The 24,263-nt window shown below is 37.8% G+C and overlaps 1 protein-coding gene and 1 long non-coding RNA gene across 2 annotated transcripts in view; one reads left to right on the top strand and one right to left on the bottom strand.

The window, feature by feature from the left end:
• Positions 1–24,263, top strand: part of LOC145491344 (uncharacterized) — a 515,242-nt gene that overhangs the window by 373,250 nt on the left and 117,729 nt on the right. The gene's annotated exons all lie outside the window — the stretch shown is intronic.
• LOC145491415 (uncharacterized) lies at positions 17,089–23,059 on the bottom strand. The gene is made up of 2 exons (XR_014049828.1): positions 22,348–23,059; positions 17,089–19,119 (listed from the first exon to the last, which is right to left on the bottom strand). It is a non-coding gene; the product is annotated as an uncharacterized LOC145491415 (long non-coding RNA).

Here is a 24,263-nt window from a genome sequence, read left to right as displayed (position 1 = left end):
GTGGCGGGTGCGGGTGGCGGATGCGGGTGACGGGTGGATGGCGGGATGTTTGGGTGTTGGGTGACGGGTGGATGGCGGGAGTTTGTGTGTTGGGTGGCTGGTGCGGGTGGCGGATGCGGGTGGTGGGTGGATGGCGGGTGGCGGGTGGCTTAATATCAAGTTACAGTGGAATTGACTATATCCATCAAAGATGATTTCGACATTACGTTTCAAAGAGCATTACAAAATCTATCGATTGATCAAGAATGTGTTCAGTATCCATTGTCAAGTACATTACCAAAAGTACAAATCAAAAACTATTCTAATATTACGTCAGTGACGCAAAATGCACCAAACGAAACTTGCAGAATGTTTCCGCTTAACATTCGAACAATTAACAAGATTAAAGAAAACATTAAGTTACCAAAAAACATGTAGGGGCCAAACCATCCCCCAAATGTTACTTAAAAAGTATTGACTCTTTCTACACCAAACTTGGCAGATGAGCAGGAGACCTACTGCCAATTATATTTACGTGAAAAATGTCAGTAAATGTCAAAGTTGTGACGTCACAGTGATGACGTCATGTTTTTTGCCACTTTTGAATTTTTTAATATGCATATTTTTTACAATGTGTTCGAAAGAGCACATCAAGGGGAGTTGAAACCTGAAAGAATTTTGTCCATATCACAAAAATTGAATGAAATATGGCATTTTTAAATATGAAAAATAACTCTCCAAAATATGGGGTCCCCCCTTGAGAAAAATCCCAAATTGGAGCCGTAATTTTGTTCCAGCAAATGCAGCTATGTTGCACATGTGATGTGCCAGATGACTAAAGCAAAAATAAAGAAGAAAATCGGAATAAAACATTATCCCTCTAGTGTTATTGCGTTAAAATTAGTTTTGTTACGTCATAACCAGTGACGTCACCCGTTTTTTTACTGTTAATACTATCCTAACAAAGCCGAAAATCAAATTTCTTAAACCATACGATTTTTGACAACATCAAGCTATCTATTTTTCTAGATTATTAGCCTTCCTAGAATAAAACTGAAAAAAATAAACCAGAGAGACTGACTTAAGAAGGACAGTATGGTTAAGCAAATTCCGGGGGGGGGACAACAAAAAATATTTAATTTACCATATCTCAAAAAGTAATCATCATAGCAAAAAACGGTTTCCGGCATTTTACTCCTCAAGTCAAGGCCTTTCCAATGACATAATCTTTACATCAGATTTTACAAAAAATTATAGCACGTTTTGGTGACGTCATCAATTATGACGTCATAATCTGACATTTTGTCACAACTTCCAAATTAAAATAAACTGGAGAACAAAGAAAGCTCATCTGCCAAACTTTGTTCAGAAATACATAAACCAAGCAAATATAGCCTTCATGAAACATTAGGGGGGTGGTTTGGCCCCTACGTGAAAACCTCAGCATGATAACACTTTCACCTATAGTTAAGAAGAAATTGCAGAGACTTAAGCCCGCCCGAGAATTCAATTACTCAAATCGGATGTTTCATGTCAGGTAAAAGCAAAATAGCATCTGCCTCTTAACTTTCACTTTCGTGGGGTCACCAGGAGAAATGAATAAATTAAAAGTGAGATATTTGAAATAGCATTCAAATAGTGAAACAGGGAACTGATAACTGAGAAATCATGGGTAGTCCAAGCTCGAGTATCTGTACCATGTTGGCGTTACGCAACAATAGAATGCAAGGATTTGTATTGAGAAAACGGTTGTATTCAATAATAATAATAATAATAATAATAATAATAATAATAATAATAATAGACTATTTGAAACCGTCCCTCGACAACTGCCACCTGTGAAAAAGTACTCGGTTCAAAAGTACTTACAAAATGGATTCAATTCAGTACATTTTAATTACACTTTATAGGGAAGCTTTAAAGATGTGTACTTATGAGAATTTTTCATCATATTCCTGAACACTGTTTCCTCTACCATCTTATACGCCCCTTATAACTTGGTTAACATTTCTACGAGCGGTGTGTATTCGGTTATTCAGTGGCATGAACATGTATGTAAAACCTTTCTATTCACCCCCTCCCATGGCTCTGCCCCTCCCCTGTATATTCACAGGGCTAACTTAGGTTCTCACAGACCGTAGGAAAACTGTAAAGCTTTATTTCTCAAGCAAATAACCAAATAGACAGATCACCAATATTTCAAGCACGATATCTCCATTGGGTTTGAACCGAATGTTGTCAAATTTTCAAGATTGGTAAAAGACACAATTTCGAAGAAAAGAGCCCTCAAAACACTGCTTTCAGAGGTTTGTCACCAGGATGAACTTAATTCCATGCTTCTCGAACCATTCATAAGTATGTTTGAACACCACTTTTTACACTTAGGGGCTAGTTATTCATTAACTATTGTGGCATGTGGCCTCGAAAAGCTCATTTTTGAAGTCAGACTGCGAAGTCCTTTCACGTGGTTCTAAAACTGTCCCACAGAGTTGTTTTATATCTAAATAAATTATTTTGAAAGTATCAAGTCAGAGTAGTCTGCGGATCCACTCAATAACAGGAAAGACGCAAGAAAAACCTGACGTCAATTTGTTAACTGTTCATGTACAACCTGTCAGAATTTATCAACGAATATCACTGTTGTCATGAAGCTCTCTAGAACCTCTAATTTCATTGGATCCATTGCAGAAGCCATGATCCATTGTTACGATTGTTTGTTTAGAAAACAGTCTGTTATGAGTACGAGAAAATACACATCTGCTCGCTTCAACTTCAAGAGTTCATTGCAGTACTTTTACACCACACGTGATCCTCAAGATCACGTGACAATACCTTACACAGGACAACCAACTTATCATAACACAGTCCTAAGAAAATACGCGCTGATTGGTTAAAAATCGTGTTTCTATTAAACAATTAGACTATGAGCTCGAGATTTCTATCGCGTGGGCCCTCGTCAACTATCACGCATAGAAATCGACAGCGAATAATCTAATTGTTTTAGTATAAATCTACTAGTCGTTCAAAACTTTCATCTAAATCCTCTTCACAGACACTTTCGAAAACACAAAGAAGCGGCCCCCAGCGCACACTGCTACGCTACTCACTATCTATCACAGAAATAGAACGTGAGTAGCGTAGCCAATCAGAGAACGGCATTCGTGATAGAACGTTAGTAGATTTATACTAAAACTCGATAGAAACACAGAACTAGCACGAGCTGTGGACGTAATGATGGTGCGAGCAAAGAGAATTTACATTTTGATAATCAAAGTTAACAAGCCTGACAAGAAATTGAAAACATGTTCTCCGTGTTTCTATCGAGTTACAGAAACACTTGTCAAAGTTAGGGAGAACTCAAAAAAGCTGTGGAAACACTCGCATGTGGCTCGTGTTCCCACAACATTTCTCGTTCTCCCAAACTTCCACGTCCACTCGTGTTTCTTTAACTCGTTAAATATCATTTTCTCAGCCAATCCGGTGCGAAGTTCCCAAGAGCTTATTCACGGGGGGTGTACAGTTCTAACGGTCCCACAAGCCACTGCGACATGAGGCTTGCTTCCGGCCGGCGTTTTCAGTGGTTTCTGAAGGAATCTTTCTAAAGTTTCTGAAGTCAGCTTCTCGCGGTAAATATCGGAAAGTGTGCCTAATTAGTTTGCAGCAAGAGAATCGGCAGATCTTACATTTTGAGTTCAGTGATGAGAAATTTATGTGAGTAAACAAGCTTACATCTTAACTCTGTAAATTCTTTCAAATAACGCTTCACCCCAGGATGAGAAAAAAAAAATGACACTGATTATCTTTATTCAGTGAATTACTCATACATTGATTGATATCAGGAGCCATAATCGGGGACGGAGACCGTAAGTCTCGGGATTCGCGTGCACCTATTATATGGGACAATTTTTCTATTTTTAGAACAAATTGCGCCATCCTGACGTCATATATCCGCGTGGATTCACGCACATGTCGGGGGCTCTCGCGTGGATGTTGTCACGTTGCGTGATCAAATGGTGAGAGATGAGAGATTCTCTTGCGTATTTTTCACATTGATGGCAGGGAATAAGGCAGGGAATACGAACCAGGGCGGTTATATGTAGTTTTATGCTCTGAGCTAACGGAAAAGGTAGGTTTTTCAGGGTCGAAAACAAGACTTCAATCTCGCGCTTGGAATGAATAATAAGATCTGCTCACGCTAGTTGTGAGCTTACGCGTATGTTTTTGCGTTTGTTCTGACTTAAGAATATAGCAAGAAAACTCTCTACTCTGGTATCGAGTTAATTTGTGAGTTTCTCAGACAATGGTTCGTCATAACAAAAACCTGTTTTGATGGTTTCTTATTGTTTCTGCTTGTTTGGTGAGTTTGCAAAAGTTTTTGAAAGGAAAGTCTGACGCGTACAATTAGCCCATTTGCATAGTGCAGCTCGTGCACTTTCAAGTCCGAGTCGGTGTTTTCAATTGTCAACAAATCTTGACAAAGATTTCTTTCGTTATCTTTTGTGCTGAGATGCTGTAACAAATTTCATGAACGCAAAAAAGGCTACTAACATCATGTGTGTTTCTTCAACATAAGCATAGTGAAGTTTTACACTGCGAAAATGAAAATAGACAAGGAGTTTTGATAACTCGATCAACCAAATCGAAATCGTTATTCCAAGTTGATTAAAGAAAGCGTCATCGTAACTTTGCTGATTATTTCTGCTTTATTCACATATTTTCAACTTGGCTTTTAATATGTTCTCAAACATTTATCAATCTTAAACATATCTAAAAACTGTAGAGTTATTGTTTGAGTTCGATGTACGCTCTCACACGAAAGTGCGGCGGAAGTACAATTTGTCATGTTTACTGACTGTACAAAACACGCATCGGCGGACGCTCTCATTCATCGACAACAGAGAATTTACTGGATTTTTACACGAATAAAACTGAGCAGTATCTACGGACGTAAAGTTATTGGGCCTTGATGAAACATCAAGCGTTGCATACAATTCAAGCGAAACTCAAACTTGCAATTATTTTGTTTTACTTTTCGGTCGCGATAGACTGACAAATTCCTCGCAAGCGTGTGGCAAGAGGAACTAGGAAACTATGAAGTCCTGAAGCTCTGCTATATCTAAATATATCCAGCTAGCTTTTTGCTGTGTAATGGAAAAGCGGTTAACCTTCAACATATGTGAAATTTAAAGTGGAGTAATATACAGCTCATGTAAAAGAAGCATCCGTCGGGACACAACTTGGTCAGCGATATATATAAGCTTACAGCGGAACATACCTAAATTCGACACTGTCTTACTTCACTCAAACTGGAGCAGCTTACGACGAAAATACTTAAGCAAAATTCCAACAGACGTAAACGCGTTGAGTTGTGGGCCAAAAACATGAAAAATTTCGGGAATTTCGGACGCCATTTCCCCCGCGCGACATCCGCAAAAATTCTCGCAGCATGTACGCGCGTGTGCCGCAGGCGATGGCGCAATTTGTTCTAAAAATAGAATTATTGTCCCATATCATGGGGACAACCCCAATACTAGAAATGGCGCGCGCTTACGGTCTCCGTCCCCGATTATGGCTCCTGTTGATATCTGATCAATTTCAGTTCCTGATCTCCATAAAATTTTACAGGACGTAGCCTTTGGTTTCCTATGGAAAAAGTATGACGGAGCTTAAGGATGGCAGGAATTTTTCTTCCGTCTGCTCCTCAAGTAAGACTTGTAAGTATCATGTATCATTTTATATTGTTTTGAAGAGCAAAGTAAAAAGCTAATAGAGTTAGAAGAGCAGAATTTCCTGATTTGTATATCAGTATGTGTAAAACGAATACTGCGGACTGCAGACTGGGGGTAAAATGCAGACTGAAGGTAAATTGCAGACTGCAGACGAGGGATAAAATGCAGACTGTACACCTTTTAACTGAATCGTGTTACTGTTCGATTCCATCATTGAGAGCTACTTGTAAACAGGCTAACCGGAGCGTTATTTAGGCTAACCTGAGTTATATGCAGGCTGTCAACCGGAGTGATATTCAGGCTAACCGGAGTGCAGACTTTCACTGCAATTAACCTGAGTGAATAATTCTGTTAAAGGTCAGCACGCGATAATGGAAATAACTTAAAAAATAATGGAAATAATACTTAAGAAGTCTGTAGTCTACAGTCTGCATTTTATTCCTGGGCTGCAGCAGTCTGCATTTTACCCCTAGTCTGCAGTCCGTAGTCCGCAGTCTTCATTTTCCACTGAACGATTTGTACATCGCATCCTCAGCATTTGACATTCCTTTAGATATCTTATTATAGCTTATTATCCTAATTAAACAGTTTGTTTTTAAACTAATTGTTTATTAATTTTCTTATTTAATTTTCCAAATCATTCTGTGAATAGCAAGATATCCTGGCATTAAAATTGTTATGTTGATCAGAAGATATAATCTGAACTAACCTGCTATGAACAATAAACTCTTGCTATTAATTTGAAGGTTGCTACAATAGGGCCATTTATACGATGAAAATAAGCCATGGCTTACACAAGCCACTGCTTACATAAGACACGAACTGGACCATTTATATGAGCACTGATTATATAAGATGCAAAGTGCTTCTTTAAATGGTTCATTGCTTATTCACAACTTATGCCTTGCTTTTGTATTCATAGACGTGCACCATTAATCATCCTGTGATACAATACCTTTTATAGTACAATGCATAAATAAAAACCAATTGAAACTTTTACCAGTTAGTGTTAAGATATCATGGTAGGTGAATTTTTACGAAAAATGTGAAAAATCTTGTTTTGCTCTTCAAATTGAGAAGACTGAGATAAATATTTTGCAAAAAGAATGGGAAGAAAAGCTTTTTAACTTTTTAAGATAAGGAGAAAAACTATTTTTGAATCTCACTAACCCCTTATATATGGCTCGTTGCCACCTCTAAATAAAATTCACTGCCAGTTTTCATGTGTAAAGCGAACTGCAGTGTGATATTTCATTTGTGCACGTGAACTGTTCTCGATCTGGTTCTTTCATCACAAGCACCAGGACGAAAATGCAAGAAAATTTCTCGAGAATTTTTCGTCTTTGAAGAAGCTGAAGAGGCGAAAATCTGGTGGAACCCACAGGTTCAGTGTTGAACAAGATCTTTGGCTCTGAGCGACCCACGGTCACACTGTAACCGTGAGAAGAGTGGTTGAAGGAACTCGAGGACACTAGTCCCGCAAATGGAACTGAAGGATAAACTTCAACAAGTGCTAGTCGCACGAAATTGCTGGAGAATGGACAAAATTCCAAAACTTCTACAACGAGAGAGTCAAGCGCAGATGAAGATGTCGAGATTTCCTCTTTTGGCTTCAGGAGGCATGGTTTCAAGCAATGCCTGGAGAATGAAGAAGCCCAAGCTTGAGCAACATAATACCAATGCTGCTGACGAAATCTTCTAAGCAAAAGAAATCACAGTAGTTTAAATACAAACCTGTATAAAGCTCTTGTTACTTAATTGCTTCTCGGATGATTTCACTGCAACAGGTTTCCGCGCCAGAATTGTAGAGGTCTGTTTATTTCAAGTTGGCATAAGCCATTGTTCTCGTAGACTGATCCATGCTGACATCTGTCAGTGCGGAGGGGATTTTTAACACTTAATCATACCAATCTCATTAAAGGTTTTTTAATCATTTTCTCAGCAAAATAAAACTGCATATAAGGATGAACATTTTAAATTCATTTGCTGACGTCTTCTGACGGAATTGGCTGAAAATTGGCAGGTACGTTCTAGGATGCCCCCTCCAAAAGAAGGGTGTTGGGCTTTATTTAATTTCACTTCCGTTTCAAAGTTATGGACTCTTTAGTAGAAGGAAATGTCCGCATGGAAAATATCAAACTTTAGAAGGGTGTAGAAAAAAACCCAACCCACATCTGGAAAATCGCCGACACTCTTTTTGAGGGTGATGTGTGAGGAAACATTTCAGATGTTAATCGCGCCGCTCTGATAATTCACGTGCGTAAGCAAACCAGTTTAAGGGAAGCAGTGTTTCTGGGTATTTCTTTTGATCCCACTGCGACAATAATTTTTTAGAAAATTTCAAAGATATGATTGTATTCTATAACAGTACTATTACATTAAGCTTTCAGAAAATGTATAGGTTGATGGGGTTTTCTTTCAAAGCGCCAGCGTAAGAGCGCAATTTCCAAACACTGTCAATCCGCCTGCCATGATGCCTTAATGGTGTTAGCCTAGTTGTCATGATTGGTAATTTTGACATTACAAACTTAAGATAGTTGTTTTCTTTGGTAAAATACATATATGTCTGGATCAGGGGCGGGGGAGAACACTCTGCGACGCCTGGCACTTTTTGTGCATCTGAATCATCCAACAAAATATGACGTCACATCCGGTAAAAAAGAGCACTGAGCGGCAAAATCAAATTTGAATATGGCATAATCGTTCTCTCAGTAAGTAAAATGGCAATATTTTGCAATCGGCCGGATACTTTTAACGTGTTATTTGGCCACGATAAACAAAATTTTGTCTTCTTCCTGGTCATATCAGTTTGTTTGAAGGACAGGGTAATTATTTATTCAAAAACACGCTGTTTTGAAAGGCGTGTTTTTTACGAAGTGTCACCATTTCTTCCTCGCTGAATTCCACAGGAGTCATCGTTTGTGTGGAAATAATGAATTCTAGGTAAGTTCCACTCAATTCAAATATCCTATTCTCTTAGCTAGGCATCACACTACGAAAAATGCACAATGCCAGGTTTCTAGACGTGGGGGAACCTTATTAACAGAAGCGCATTTTTTAAAATTTACTGTTGCCAACGCTCGAGAGTATTTGAGTGCTGTTTATCGTATCACTGCAAGAATAGACCAACACACATAACGCGCTTTGCAGAACTTTCTTGCCGATCGACACTTAACACAAACTCATGTGTTTGCTCATGACTCAAACTGATGCCATAAAATATGTTACGATTGGTTAAGAACCTTAAACAAGATATGTTTTCCCTAAGCAATCCTTTAATTGATAAACGCTTCGTTACAGGCAGGCTGTGAACCCCTTAAAAAAATCAAGAGGATTAGTTTTAACGGCGATTAAGTAATTTGGACATGTCGTGGTTTTTTCTCATTTATAATCAAATTTAGTTTTCCATTTCAACACTGTTAAACGTCAGCAACGTTAAGTTCCAATACCCCCCCCCCCCCCACCACCACCACTGAGGTCAAGCATGCACCTTTTAGTTCTTCAAACCCTCTCATTTGCCCTGTTTGCAGACAAAGTTCCTTATCTATTAATCCCTACCATATTGGCAACCCATTTTGAAAGGTTACTAAAAAATTGTGCATTATATTTCAGTGTGCTTTCTCTATGTAATCTTACATAAAGATATTTCAATTGCTAAGGGAGTGAGAGAGCACTAGCAATACTGACAATTTTCAGTAATTCATCACTCTTTCAATATACCAACTAAGCAAATTGTTCGTAAACAGTAGTGAAATTTCATGCCCCTACATCTAGCCGTAAAAGGAAGTCTGGGAGCAGGCAATAGCAACAGTGGCACTGCCAGGCTGGTGAATTTTACAAGCTAATGAACTCATGTCTAACAATGATGAGTGATGATGAAGTATGGTGCAGTGAAACTGAAGAATCAGACTGCGAGTGACACTGATAGAGTCAGTGTCATGAGAGTGATGCTAGTGTCTGTGAACTTGGACCAGATCAGCAAAGAAAAGGTTTCATTCTAGAAATTGACAGAGAGCAACAGGTTTGTGCTAAAAAACTGAAGAAGCTGGCTAAGACCAGTCTTAAAGCCAGCTCATTCATCACATTTCCCATAAAAAAATTTCCAAATTATATTCTTACCAGTACAACAACATACCAAGTATATTTTGCAGAGAAGTTTACTTAATTGATAAAATTGATGTAGTGAAATTTTCTATTTAGTTCTTGTACACCTGATCTTACAGAGTGCAACCTTTGGTTTAACTGGTTCACTTTACTGTTAAGGAATAATTAAATAAATCACACCAGAGTGGCTTTGTATCTTTATTATAATTCTCATTATCAGTGGAGAAATCACACTTATACACTGGTCCACTGATACTCTTACGTGTATGTTTAAAACATGGGAAAGCAGGTTGCATCATCTAAATCATATCATTGTATGCGTGTGTGGGGTGTATATGCCAGGAGGTAACCACCTAAGAAAAGACAAACATAAATTATGTCCTTGTTTCAATGACTCACCGTAAGTGGGTATTTGCTCATTTACCACCTTAATAAACACGATATATTAAAGTATAATTTTTACCTCCGCTTTAAACTTTTCAAACCTACAGTTTGTTTTCACTTTCAGAGAGGTTCTTAAATTTACAAGCACACCACCCACCCCCCTTAGCCCCATTTCCTACTCTCCCATAGCCAGGATCCCATTTCAACCCTCCAACATTTCCATAATCACATTAAATCAGTAATTTTTTTTGTAATTTTGGTCTTACTTAGATTTATCTCCACTCAACCATGAAAGCAATGGTGGCAGATTTCCGTATATTTGTTGGTCTAGTTTACTATTGCTCTCAGATTCCCAGAATTAAATTTGGTTAAAAATTTAAACTACAGTAGTTTAATCAAATTAATGCAGAGGCAAACATTGAACCAGAAAATTACTATAATTTTGGTATGAACAATACCAAAGTATAACTTACACAATTAATATCACATCTTTTCTATTGTAATTTAAGACAGTGCAGCTACTAATAGATTGACCACAAAAACCTAACTAGTGAGACAATCTCAGATAGTGCAGAGCGCAATTGATAGCTCTGATACAGTAGTCCCATAAGTACTCACCCCTGCTCGGTTCACTTCCGGTTTGTGTCTACCTTGGTAGTCTGCTACGGCTTTTCCCCTTTGCAGTGTGTATGTTTCAAGGTTGTATTTTCATTCAAGGCCCAAACATTACGCACAAATTAATTACTACTGGTGCTTTAAGTTGATTTTCGTTCATTTTAAATTCAACAATACGCTGAAGCAGCAAACGTGACAATTTAGCTCTTCACGCCAACTTTGTAACTTGATACTTTTGTTTTCCTCGCAAAGCCATGTAATATGAAACCCCTGTTTTCTCCAAAACATACGGAAGATGTCCTTGTTTTTTGGAGATAAATGAAAGAAAGTTAAATATCTGATGTAGTGATGAAGAAACGGAACAGAGACGATGTTTTACTAAAAATGCAAATTTTTACCGATGAACAAGAACTAATTTAATTATCAGATAGTCACGAAATACCACTTTCTTTTTCTGTTGCCACCTTTGTTGTTAACAATAAAACAATTCAAAATTAACACACAACGATATTGATGGCTGAGAAGCTTTTCAACGAAAAGTATTGAAGATAAACAGCGCTACTTGGCCGATATGAATGAGTCTCCTCAAAGACTGATTAAATTAATTTGAACTTTCATTAGGTGCCACGGCGTCTGCAGCAATATTTGAGCATTTTCCTGGTTTCTTTTGTTACAAATTTACAATTTGCGGAGTATTAAAGCCACTAACTTGAGAACTTTTTGGTCCCTCTTACAGACACAATTATGGCAAGAAATAAACAAGTCGCTAAGGAGAAGCAATATATTTGAACCCTGACAAGCACACTATTGTAGATTGAAAACAGCAGATGATATTTGTTGAACCGACCTGTTTGTAATTCTTAAAGCTACGCAGCCACAGTAACGTTTCACTTTTGCAATAAAAAGGGACAATTGGCGCTACCTGAAAAATAACTGCGTCCTTGGTCACATGACACGATATATAAAATACTGCGTGCAAAGATAGTGTATAACACTAACAATGCTAGAACGCATGCGTCTTACATGTTGAGCTCTACCATAAGGAAAACCACTCAACATTTGTGCGTGATTCCGTATGCAATGTATCCTTCACCTAATATAGAAGTCACGAACCCTAACTAATCTACGCATGCGTTTAGGGCAAATTAGTTTTGTTCTAAGGAGAATGGTACCACAAGGAGAGCAAGGGGTTACCTGAAACAAATATATAGCTTTGCGATGTTCAAAGTTAAGCGACGGCGATGGAATGTGTTTTGCGTAGAGTACACATGTACCTTTCCCACCCTACTCCCACTACTTCCTTGCCTCTAGACTAATTAATTAATTGAAATTAATTAATTAAACAAACATTAAAGTTTACACCTTAGCGCCATAGGGCCAAAGCGCCAGAGTGCCTTAGTTCCTTAGCGGCAGGCAACCCCCATAACCATCCCAATAGTGCACTCTGCACTAAAAACATGACTTTAGAAACACTGTGAGGTAAGTGAGAATATTGCCAGTTTTGCTTCTGCCACCCACCACTCTGCTTTAAAAAAAAAATACATGGAAGATAATGACAAATCAATAACAAAACCAACCAACCAACCTTTGGCAATTCAATAAACACACACAAATTCCCCTCCAAAATTCTCTTCAACACCTTACAGTACATGTAAATGTCAGCAGCATAAATTCAACTCAATGATTTGGCATGCTACTGTCATCACATTTTTACCCCTTGATTCAGAATTTTTAGGAGTATCAAATAGAATTCCACCATAGATTACAAATGCTGTTTACCTTTGCAAATATCTGCATTAGTTCTGGAGATATCTAAGTTTAAAATGTATAAAATATATGCAAATGAGAGGACTGATGATGTCATACACCAAACCCAATGTTACATCAAGTGCAGACCATATATACAGCAGAGATCATTGAAACTTGGTAGCCTTATAGTTCTACAAAAACAGACTAATATGGCTACAAAAAATATGTTCCCAATTGGCAACTCAATCCTTTCCAGTCCCCTCTAACCCAATTTCAACAATGCAGTGATTTTCAGCTTGAAAAACATTAATCAAGGCCATGACTTCGACCTTACTATTTAATACGCTTGCTGGATCATGCAGATGAAGCACCATTGGCAAATATCAAAATGCAACTCCAAAGGTGGCCAGAAAAGCTTAGAATATCAGAGGTCTGAAATGCAGTCTGTTGCCATGGTAACAAAACTGTTAAGCTCATATTATGTAGCACATCTGCAAATTGCATCATAATAGCATCGTCCCCACTGGAGCCTATGCATGGTTCAGTAGTTTACTTGGACAATAAATTTCATAACTTTCCTGGGGGACTGGATGATCTAAATGGTATGTGGGAGACTCCCAGAATATTTTCAAGAATGTATGACTATCTCTTTATAGGTATTCATTAATAAATAAATAAATAAATACATAAATAATAAATAAATAAATAGACCCTAACAATACTAACATGATTGAGTTTGGAAAATATATATATATTTTTAGTTTATGATATTTTGAAAAATTTCCCTCTCCCATCTAACATGCTGATCTTCTTTAATTTGGTACTTGAAATTGATAACAAGGATGCTACACCTTGGCAACTCGTTGGCCAGGATAATTGTTGCACAGTCTTCACATTAGATAATGGGTCTGTATATATTATTTATGTATTTGTTAAACAGAGATCTTCCCATCCCATCGCTATGGAAATTCCAATTTTGATTAATACTTTTCTTTAAAATTTTGGCTTTTGAGACCCTCCCCATCCTTGGAATTTCCAATAATCTCCTTGGAGTGGGTATGGACATTTTCTAGAACCACACAATAAAACAAATAAACAAACTTTAAGATAAAATGTTAAAGTATAAGTCAGTGGGACATATGCATTGATTAACTTATAAAGACATGATTGATCATTGCAACTATACACAACTTAAGCAAGGTGAAATTATAGCCTGAAAAAAAAATTAGGTGTGAACTGGATTCCAACCCATGACCTCTGTGATACCAGTGCGATAACTTAATTAATTAAAGTTCTATGTTACAACATACCAAACTGCTAATTTATTATGAAGTGACACAGCTAAAGGAGAGTTGTCAAGAAATCAACTTTTTGATGAATTCTAAAAAAAAAATATGAGTCTTCTAAATTTAAGATTATTATACCTAACAAAAGACACACAGTGGGGCACTGCACTGTGTGCTCTCTCTACACACTCTTCCAGGCAGGATAGCAATGCATATACGTGTATTTTTTTTTTGGAATATACTGTTACTGAATGGTCATACAAGAGGTACTAGTTGCTGCTGAGTAGTCTTAAAATAAGTGAACTAAGTGTGACAAAATATAATGTATATTAAATCTGCACCAGTTCAGTACAATTTAATACTAAATTTTAATCAGCCACAAAAAAAAATTATTGTTAGCACCTGATATTACATGTACTTTGTGAAGGCTTCTGGAGGGGTTATACTTTCATAAAGTACCTGGCAGCAAGTACTATTTTGATTTACTAAAGCAAGACTGTAGTAACTGCTAAGAAAATGTGTTTGGTACATCCCAGAAAAATTGGGTGGGGGTCAGTGCGGCCCTCTTCACAAAAGTTAAACCCCATGACCATAGTCTACGATTTTCCCTACCCCATTTATGACTGTTGTGACTGCTACAGTTGCCCTAAACATAAGTTTTGAAGGACTTTTGTTGATGGTCTTATTGATAATGATGAAAATTGAGGTAGCTTATCCTAAAATCATACCAAATTAAAGACTAGAGGGCAAAATCCTTACCCTAGAGTATTTATGACCAAAAAGGCTGAATAACCATACCCTTTGGCACCGCACGTAGCTATATATAGCACATAGAGGAGAGTCCCCCCCCCCCCCCCGTCCCGCTGGAGCAGGAATCAAAATATTATTGCCTTGATGACATAATAAAGATAAAATCTCAAAATAATCAAGAGTTGCATGTATGCATGGGACTTCACTAACAAAATGATGCCTGTTGCTTACTGTAAATTGCATAAATTACTCCTACAATGTGCCAGAATTCTGTTAATCTGGTCACCAACAGGCCACAAAAATCTGACTATATAATTAATAAATAAGAAAATGACTGACTGAGCTTTCGTTTGAGCCAGAATAGAGTGGCCATAATAACGAAGTGGCTGTAAAGCGAGGTACATTCCACAGTAATGATAAAGATGACACTCTCAAACACCAGTACCCATAAAGATTTTGCGCAGTATATTTTGCATTAAAATCAGGTGGAAGAGGAAGAGGGAAAATGGAAATAAAAGACTGGCTCTTGTGTGCCAGAGACAACCCTTTCCCCGAGTTACCCTGGCAGAGCTAACTTTTCACTTTTCACGAACCAGACTTTGGGGGCGAGACAATTCAGGCGGGCAAGTTAACTCGCCTTGGCAGGTAAAGTAACCAACAACTTTTCTTTGACTATACATAAACACTTTGGCTCGCCTAACTGGAACAACTCTTGGCATGGCGAGTGTCACGTAATACCTAGATTTAAGATTTAAAGCAGCAATTTGTATCAAAGAAGAGAAAATTAACTCAGCAAAACCCACTGTGATCAAATGACTGAGGGAAACTTAAACAAAGAGGGATAGTTGCACATTTGATTATTCAATAAGAGTTACGAAAAATCATGCAGGGTCAACTTTTACTCGGCCTGCAGGGGTTACATTTTCACAAACAAACACTTGATAAAGTTGCCTCAGGGGGAGGCTTATCTCGGGTACCCGAGACCATATAAATGGGACCTGACATGTGTTGCCTCAAAGTACACCCCTACAATTTTCAAAGGGGAAGGTCCTTAAACAGGACCTTAACTTAGTGCAGCTTCAATGGTATATTCCCTCTGATGGCTTGGATTTGAATAATTGATTTAATTACTTTTAAAGAGGACTAGAACTTAAAAATCTTGCTCGAATTTCGATCCAGCGAGACATGAGCTTCCATGCCGTGAATCAAGTTTTTACTGGGCGCTTTAAAAGCACTCACCAAAAAGAAAGAGACTGATGACCCCAAAGTACCAATATATATGTACTGTATCTTCCTGAAAACAACAATCTTCAACGAGAGATGTAGGAATGTGGGATACTGACCTTCAGCATGCGATCCAGCTTGTCTCTTCTACAAATACACGTGAACCAAGAGCAACAAAGGATCTGGTGACAGTGACTTTCGGAGCTAAACGGCTTCTGTTAATTATGTTCCCGTAGTACACAGTGCAAACTATGGCCAGCAATACTTCATCCAGGTTGTTGTTAACATTATAGGCTATTGCACTTATTGTTATCACTAAATCACGAACAACAAGAACCAAAAGTCGGAACAACACCAGTTTTGCAAATGTGTAAAATTCGCCCGACGATGGCGGAAGGCTCTCCGTTATTTTGCTTCAAAACAATAATAAACTTTTCTCTTTTCCCGAAATTTTTGCTTAAAAAGTCGAAGTAATGTGTCTACATTATCTTTCCATCCTCAATATAAAATGAAACGAAACTGATGGTTTACAAATAGAGGGAGATCGTGAGTAATCGAAACGCCATTTTCTCGCTTTGTGAAACGAGCCGCGAAGCGCAGTTTAAACCGGATGTGACGTCATTTTTGTTGGATGATGCCTATACGAAAATTTCAGGAGTCTTCTGCCACGCTCCTGCGTTCTGCTCACAGTAGTCACTCTAGTGTAATTTGCTCAACAAAATTTTGAATTTTGAATTTTGAATCTTCAATTTTCCATTTTGAATTTTTTTCCTTGATCCGATCCGTGATCCGATCCGTGATCCGATCCGTGATCCGATCAGTGATCCGGTCCGTGATCCGATCCGTGATCCGGTCCGTGATCCGATCCGTGATCCGGTCCGATCTAGGTTTTGTCGACGCCGTTCTGTTAGGTAGGCATTACACTGAGAGAAAAGCGCAATGTCAGTTTTCTACCCGTGGGAGAACCTATTTAACAGAAGCCCATTTTTTCAAATTTACCATTGACAAACACTTGAGGGTAATGGAGAGCTGTTAATCGTATCACATTGTAAGACCCACACTCTTAACGGGGAGGAACTTTCTTGCCGATCGACACTAACTCAAATTCTTGTTCTTGCTTGTGACTCAAACTGGTATCTTAAATTTTCCCTTGGTAATCCCTTAATAATGGTAAACGCTTCCTTTAACATGTACATAAGCAGGCCGTGAACCCCTTAAATATAAACAAGGGGATATTTTTATGGGCGATTCAGTAGTCTGGGCATCTCGTGTTTTTTTTGTTTTTTGTTTTTTCTTTTCAGTTATAATGTAATTTATTTTTCTGTTTCAACAGTGTTAAATGTCAGCGACACTATAAAGTTTCAATACACCCCCCCTCCCTCCCCAATCCTATGAGGTCAAGCATGCACCTTTAATTTCTTCGATTCCGTTTATTTGCCTTGTTTACAGACCAAGTTCCCTATCTTTTAATCCCTAACTATCATATGTATTTGCAACTTATTTTGAAAGGTTATTTAGACATTTTGCCCTATTTTCAGTCAGCTTTCTCTATATAATAGACATTTCAGTGCCAGGGACTGAGAGAACACTAGCAATTCTGACAACTCTCTCTTATAGAGTTCAGTTATTTTAATTCATCACTCTTCAATGCGCGATCTTAAGCCCCGACACCCAGCCATAAAAGAAAGTCTGGGAACAGGCAATAGCAACAATCACACTGCCAGGCTAGAGAATTTTACAAGCTAATGAAGTCATGTCTGACAATGATGAGTGACCATGGTGCAGTGGAACTGAACAACCAGAATTTGAGTGACATTGTTAGTGTTAGTGTTGTAAATGTGATTGCTAGCTAGTAGTGTCTGTGAACTTGGACCAGAGCAGAGAAGAAAAGGTTCCATACTAGACGTTGACTGAGAGCAACAAGTTTGTACTCACAAACTGAAGCTGCCTGAGTAGACTAGTCTTAAAGCCAGCTTCATCACTACTTATTAAGAGTTCCTGACTTGGGAGGACTCCCTGTAATGACATATATGGGGACGCTCTGCTCAAAAGTTTTCAGGCTCCAGGTTTAACTATTAAAGGGTAAGGGATTTCTGACAAGTTGAATTCGGGTCTATGAAAGGGTAGGGAAAATCTGTCTTTTAGGTATTTCCCTTTTTCTTGTTCTAAAATGATGTTGATAATCTCTCATTTACTCTACTGAACCAGAATGAGTGGATTCTGTTATATTGTTCAAAAAGACATTTTAGAACTTCTTTCTAAGCTGGGTTTAGAAAAGAGATGCAGTATTCTTAAAAAGGCTTGTAAAGGCGTACCCTTTTACAATGAATATCCTACAAAAGAGGCACCTCTTCTGTCAAAATGGCACTAATGTATGTGAAAGGGTAAGGGGTTGGACCTCGAGATGGAGCTTCCCTATTTAAAACCATGTAGAATACCCCCTGCCTCCCCCTCCTTGTGTAACAAGGATGTTGAATTTGTTTTGTGGAAAAAGGCAATTGAAAAACAAAACAGTGCCAAGGGATTGAGTGATTATCAATGTAAGTTCCCATTTGTATTTTGAATTAAAATGGGCATAACTTTATCCACAACAGTATAAAATATTGACCATACTTTGCAGGTTCATAGGGAGACTCAAACTAATAATGAAAACGTAACTTTTATTTTTGCCCGTTCCTTTGTATCTTGTGATATTTTTAGGGAAATTCTCAAAACGTCTGTGCCCAAAGAAAATAAAAAATATAAATAAAAATCACTTTTTTATCTTGAAAATGATCTCTGAGATAAAAACGTCCTTTTTATGGCTAGTTATTATCTTACAATGTGTTGTGAAGAAACTGCTTATAGGAAAATATAAATGTTCAACAAAAAAAATGAACAGAAAAAAAAACAAACTTTTTCAGAGGAGTTCTTATATTCTTCAACTTACATGTAGGGTAGTAGAATTCGTTTTTACACTTTCACACTGAAGAAAACACCACAGAGATGAGAATTATTGTTATTGTGTCTGAGCTGCATATTTTTTAAGTGGCAACATTTCCCATAAAATTTCTACATTATATTCTTGCCAGTACGACAGCATACCAAATATATTTTGGAGAGAGGAGTACTTATAAAAGTTTAATTTTCCATTTAATACTTGTAAACCTCTTACAGAACACAACTTTTGGTTAGGTTGCACTTCACTGTCAAGGAAGAAATCAAACCAAGGTGGCTTTGTATCTTTATTATGATTTCCATCATCAGTAAAAGAAATCCCACTTGGACAGGTCTCTTGCGGGTATTTGCTCATTTACCACCTATAAAAAAACAAGATACCATGTATAATAATTTTACCTGTACTGTAAATTTTTCAAATCAGTTTGTTTTCACTTTCAGAGTGGTTTTTAAAAACGATCACAAGCACACCACCCACCCCTCAGTCCCTATTCCTACCCTACAACAGTACAGCCAGGATCCCATATCAACCCCCCAACATAACTTACCATAATACTCCTATACTACAATACAATCTTTTTTGTATTTTGTAGACAGACCTTAAGATTCAAACATCAGATCTCTGACTTTTTGGTCCACTTCATCTCCACTAGGCCATGAAAGCAATCATTGCAAATTTCCTTATATTTGTTGGTCTGATTTATTGTTGCTCTCAGATTCCCCCTAAATCCCCTTTGATAAAATTAAATTGGTTTAAAAAATTACTGGTTTAAACAAATTAAAGCAGAGGTAGAAATTGAGCCATAAAATCACTATAATTTTAGTATGAGGATATTGAAATATAACTATACTATTAATATCCATATGTGCTATTAATTATTGTAAAGACAGTGTAACTACTTAAATTGACCTTCACTGTCAGAGACAAAAACCTAAAAACATCTAAACACAGGTCAGTGAGGATGTTGCCAGTTTTGCTTTTGCCAACAACCACTCTGCCTCAAAAATATAGAAGATAATGACAATAATAACAAAACCAACCTCTGTCAATTCAATAACCACACCAAATTCCCCTCCAAATTCCTTTCGACACCTTACAGTAAAATTTTGCCAACAGCATAAATTCAACTCAATGCTTTAAAGTGCTTCTATCATTAAATTTTTACCCCTTGAGTCAGAATTTTCAGGTGTATCACATAGCATTCCACAAAAGATTTAAAATGCAGTTTACCTTTTGCGAATATGTGCATCAGTTCCAAAGATATTTCAGTTTGAAAAATATAAATATGCAAATGAGTTGACTGATGTTGTCATACACTCAACCCAATATTACATCAGGTTGGTAGGCTTAAAGTTAGAACTACAGGAAACACACCTATGCTATAAAAATTATATACAGCCTGTATTTTCCCATGGCAACTCACTCTTTTCCAGTCCCCTCCAACCTGATTTCACTAATTCAGTGATTTTCAGCTTGAAAAACATTAAACAAGGCTACGACTTCAACCTTGCATATTAATATGCTTCCTGGATTGTGCTGATAAGGCACCATTGGCAAATATCAAAATGGAAAGCCAAAGGTGGTCAGAAAAGCCTATATCAGGGAAGGTTGAAACCCAGTATGTTGCCATGGTAACAAAACTGTTATGCTCATATTATGGAGGACAACTGCAAATTTCATCATAGTAGCACTTTAAGCACTGTCCCTAGGAGCCTATGGTCCCTTGTATTTGGACAATAGTTCAAAACTTGTCTGGGGTGGATGATCTAAATGGTAGGTGGGAGACTCCCAGAATATTGAGGAGAGTTGCTAGAATGATTGTATAACTATCTCTTTGCAGGTACTCATTAGACACTAACACTAGTAACATGACTGAGTTTGGATAATATATATTTTGTTTTTTTGGATACATGTATAAAGGAGAAGGTCACTCCAAAAAATGTATTACATTTTATGTAGACGCTAATGAAAACCTTGCACTTAGGTTAGCAACTCACAGAAGTTTCAGCGTCTAAAGTGCAGGTTTTCCTTATGAAGTTCGCCTCCAAAGAAGCACCTAGGCCAAGTTTTCATGGCATCATTCCGTCCAAGAGATTTTGTCCTAATGGCTTCCCACAAGCTTTTGACTACCACTCTGGGTTATGGCTGCTCTTGAGACATATTATTTTGAGCTAGACATGCTCTAAACTCCAAAATAATAGAATTGAAGATAGTGAAGAGGATAATCAATTGGAAAAAAAATCGATTTTGTTGACCTTGTGACAGATGCCAAGTCAGTTGCAGGTTCTTCTCCTTCCCGCCAATTTTGAGTTGGACAGAATGAAGTCACATGAACACAGCCTGGCTGCCAAGACAGTTGCAAAATGGTGGCCTTCAAAGTCGCTTCTTAATTTTGAGCGAAGTTCTTAAGGATAACAGGCACTTCAGAGGCTGAACCTTTGGTGGGTGGAAAAGCTGAATATTCACTTGCTGTAAGTGAAGACAAAAAAAGTAAGCTTTTTGGAGTGACCTTCTCCTTTAAACTGAAAACATGTGAGCTAAATGTAACAAAATGTATATTAAACCTGGGCCAGTTCAGTATGATTTATTACAAAATTTAAATCAGCCACAAAAAAAAATTGTTAGCAACTGATATTACTTTGTGAAGGCTTCTGGAAGGGTTATACTTTAATAAAACACCTGGCAGTAAGTACTATTTTGGTTTACCAAAGGAAGACTCTTGTTACTGCTTAAGGAAACTGTGTTTGATTCAGTAGGTGTCAAAATATTATGGCTTTGATGGCATGATAATGGAGATATCAGCCTTGGTAATTTCAGAGATAGGGGATAACCAATCTCCAAATAAAAGAGTTATGCTACTTCACTATGAAAGTGATGCGTGATCTCCTAAAATGTACGATCCAGAATTTTGTTTTGTGGGTAATAGCTCAAATTCATTTTCACCTATATGAGGTACAAATATTCTAAAAACAACCAACACTGACAATTTTAAATTACAGTGGAACTCTGCTAATCTGGTTGCCAATGGGCCACAAAAATCTGACCACATTAACAGTGTGGTTAAAGGGGTTCTTTAAATAAGAAAATGACCGACTGACTGAGCTTTTGTTCAAGTCAGAATAAAGTGGCCGTAATAACAAGGTGGCTATGTGAATGGGTTAGCCATAAGGTGGGGTTACACTGTAGTGATGAACATATGAGATGATCCTCTCAAACACCGACCCATAAAGATTTTGGAAGTATACTTCGCATAATCAGTTGGACAACACACAACTTGGGCCCAGAGCTGACTAGAGATATTCCATTTTATATCCACACCCCCTCCCCCCAGCCACACTCACTAAATAAGTCAATATTTACCACCTAACAGTAAAGATAAAAGTGCAGAAATAACTCTTTTATAGCCCTGTCTAAAGCTCATGTCAACAGAGGAAGAGGGAGTGTGGAAATAACACAGAATGGCCTTAGGGCCCATTTATATGGTCTTGGGTACCTAAGATAACCATTTTCCTGAGTTCCCCTGGCCAAGCTAACTTTTCACTTATTTCTTTAAAAATTCAACCAACCATTTACATTTAGGATTATGAACCTGTCTTGCCCGCAAGACAACAGGGGTGGGCGAGTTGTCTAGCCTTGGCTCATGTCACGCCTTGGCACCCTGACAGGCAGGACAACTTTGCTTTATATAAACACTTTGGCTTGGCTAACTGGGACAACTCTTGGCATGGCGAGTGTCACATGATGCCTAGATTTAGAATTTAAAGCAGAAATATCAATTTACAAAGAAGAGAAAATTAACTCGGCAAAACCCACTGTGATTGAATGACTGAGGGAAACTCAAACAAAGAGGGATATTGCTCATTTGATTATACAATGAGGGTTATGAATAGTCATGCAGGGTCAAATTCAGCCGAATGCATGAGGAAATTAATGGCAAACAATCACTTTAAGATCAAACCAAGCTAGAATTCTCAGCCCATCCACAATGCCACAATGGAGCAATCACAACTGACCTTTGTGAATTATTTGATGCATGTGTATGAGACAGTCATTTTTCATTCTTTCTTTAAAAGATGGACGGTACTGATGCCATTTAAACATTGATCAAATAATGAACAAGGGGCCCATTGCTACAGAGCTAGGTGTTGTAAACAGATCTTTGGAAGAACTAAAAAAGCTGTGAAAACAATCACCAGCAGCCTGTGTTCCCACAGCATCTCTTGTTGAGTCAATTTGATATACAGAACATAACTTTAAAATCTCAAAATATTCGAATTGACTAATTATGACTACAAGTTTGTATGATTGCACCTTAGTATGAAGTTTGATAAAGAAACAATGGTAAATCACGGTTTGAAGAAAATTTAATTACAATTCTACTTAACAATATTATTGGATTGCTAGCTTAAGATTCCCATCAGGTGATAATACAGTTGATACAGCCTCAAACTATCACCTCAAAGAATTCTTGACCCTATAGTCCAATTGTTGAATAGAAACACAGAAGATGTCCTGTATTTTATTATTAATAGGTAATAATTTACAGCTTAAAGCTAATTAAAGGATAAAATTTGAATTCTGTCCAGGATTTATTTATGAACCACTCATGGAGTGCGGCCAGCTCCCCAAAACCCTTACCCTATTTATGACAAAAATCTGCAATTCTCCCTACCCTATTTATGACCAGACCAAAAATTTGATAACCTATTTACCACCATTGTAGCTGGCACAGTTGCCCTAAACATAATATTTGAAGGCCTTTTGTTTATGGTCTTATCAATAATGATGAAAACGTAGCTTCTTCTAAACAACATTACCCAATTCAAGACTAGAGTACAAAACCCATACCCTATTTAAGGCCAAAATGGCCAAAACTGATACCCTAGTTATGATCAAAACGGCTGAAAAACAGTCTTTTGGGGCCACACATACCCCTATAGCGCATATAAGCGAGTAACCCCCAGCCTCGGTCACAGTAGAAGTGTGTACCTGTCAAAAGCAGGGGTAAAGTTAGGGGCTAAGGATATACCATATCATCGAGAGCTAACCCTAAACAGGCCAACCCCACTCTTTTGGAACTGCCCAAAAAAGTTGATCCCCAGGCCAGCATTGCAGCTCAGACAATACAGAGCACTGGATAAAATCTGAATTCTGTCCAGCATTTTTTAATGAACAACTTCACAGTGCCCGGGGGGGGGGGGGTACTGCCAGAAAAATTTGGTGGGGACTGCTTCACCCCTTTGTTGATCTCTTCGGGGAAATCTGTAATCCCCAAAGCTCGCCTCTAACTCTCAACATTGTTTATTTCTTACAGAGAAAAACCGTATTCAACAAGAGATACGGAAATAGGATACTAACCTTCAGTATACGATTCAGCATGTCTTTTCCACCACACGCACGTGGATACAGAACTTCAACTGTGTTCACTTTCAGAAAAAAACGGCTTCTGTTAAATATGTTCCCGTTGTACACAGTGCAAACTATGGCCAGCAATACTTCATCCAG

The sequence above is a fragment of the Orbicella franksi genome, chromosome 6, assembly GCF_964199315.1.
Source record: "Orbicella franksi chromosome 6, jaOrbFran1.1, whole genome shotgun sequence".
Lineage (NCBI taxonomy): Eukaryota > Metazoa > Cnidaria > Anthozoa > Scleractinia > Merulinidae > Orbicella > Orbicella franksi.
Note: the sequence above shows the minus strand (reverse complement) of the source record. Positions and strands in the feature narration are given on the sequence as shown.